The following is a 1955-nucleotide window of genomic DNA, read 5'->3' as shown; positions in this document are numbered from 1 at the left end:
TATCCAGGACTGGCTGAGGTGGGAGTCCAGGGTTCTGATGATGGTGAGTGGTCTTGGTTTCTCTTAGTAAGATTCTTATGTTTACCTTTAGCCATCCGGTAATCTTTGGAGTTATTTGTTATTGTTGTCTCTGGTTAGAGCTTGTTCCTCTCATGATTCTGTTACCTCTATCAGGAGACCTGGGAGACTAGCTCTGTCCTAAGTTTCAGTGGTCAGAGCACTCTCTGCAGGCAAGCTCTCTTCTTGCAAATAAGGTGCACAGATATCTGGCATTCAGACCTGCCTCTTGGCAGAAGGTGAAGGCCCAAAATTGGGCCTGTTTGAGAAGTTGTGTATCTTCCTTAGTTGGCACTCTCATCTACACATTCTATTCTCTGAAAGATCCTGGACCAGAGATGGTTCCCCCAGGTGATCTGGTAAAGCCCTCCCGGGTGGGGCAGACACCTCTCCTCTGCCAGGGAAGGTGCCCAGATGTCTGAAGCCCAAAATGGGCTCTGTGGCTTCTGCCTTTCCCAGAAGCTGTTAGCTTCTGTAGTCCACATTCTCACATGTGCAGACTATTATCTGAGGGATCTGGGAACCAAGATGGCTCCCCCAGGTGCTCTGGCAAAGCCCTCCCAGCATGTTGTTGATTTTTAATGTTTGTGTTCTTAGTGGCACTTTGTGTTTTCAGAATTATGACTTCATACTTCTTTCCACATTCCCTACTATACTCTTTCTTTCAATTTTTTATTAGATATTTTCTTTATATACATTTCAAATTTCAAATGCTATCCTGAAAGTTCCCTATACCCTTTCCCTGCCCTAATCCCCTACCCACCCACTCCTGCTTCTTGACCCTGGCATTCCCCTGTACTGGGGCATATAAAGTTTGCAAGACCAAGGGTCCTCTCTTTCCCAATGATGGCCGACTAGGCCATCTTCTGCTACATATGCAGCTAGAGACATGAGCTCTGGGGGGGGGTACTGGTTAGTTCATATTGTTGTTCCACCTATAGGGTTGCAGACACCTTCAGCTCCTTCAGTGCTTTCTCTAGCTTCTCCATTGGGGACCCTGTGTTCCATCTTATAGATGACTGTGGGCATCCACTTCTGTATTTGCCAGGCACTGGCATAGCCTCATATGAGACAGCGATACCAGGGTCCCTTCATCAAAATATTTGTTGCATATTCAATAGTGTCTGTGTTTGGTGGCTGATTATGGGATGGATCCCTGGGTGGGGTAGTCTCTGGATAGTCCATCCTTTCGTCTTAGTTCCAAACTTTGTCTCTGTAACTCCTTTCATGGGTATTTTTGTTCCATATTCTAAGAAGGAATGAAGTATCCACCCATTGGTATTCCCTATTCTTGATTTTCTTGTGTTTTGCAAATTTTATCTTGGGTGTTCTATGTTCTTTCACCTGAAAGATTGTTATCTGTATTTTCTTAGGTGTGATGTGCTGGATATAAAATTTCTAGGTTTTTTGTTTCAAGGAAGAGTTTTCCCCTTTAGTTTTGGTGGCCATTTTTTCTGGGTATAATGGTCTATGATGGCCATTATAGTCTCTTATTACTTGGAATGCACTTTTCCAGTCTCTTCTGGCTTTCAAAGTTTTCACTGAGAAATCATCTGATATTATGATGGGCTTTCTTTAACATATGTGACTTGAGTTTTTCTCTTTAACCTTTTTTTTTTAAATTAGGTATTTTCCTCAATTACATTTCCAATGCTATCCAAAAAGTCCCCAATACACTCCCCCCAGTCCCCACCCTCCCACCCCCACCCCTTGGCCCTGGCGTTCCCCTGTACTGAGGCATGTAAAGTTGGCAAGTCCAATGGGCCTCTCTTTCCAGTGATGGCCGACTAGGCCATCTTTTGATACAAATGCAGCTAGAGTCAAGAGCTCTGGGGTACTGGTTAGTTCATAATAATGTTCCACCTATGGGGTTGCAGTTCCCTTTAGCTCCTTGGGTA

Source organism: Mus caroli, chromosome X (assembly GCF_900094665.2).
Source record: "Mus caroli chromosome X, CAROLI_EIJ_v1.1, whole genome shotgun sequence".
Classification (NCBI taxonomy): Eukaryota; Metazoa; Chordata; class Mammalia; order Rodentia; family Muridae; genus Mus; species Mus caroli.
Note: the sequence above shows the minus strand (reverse complement) of the source record.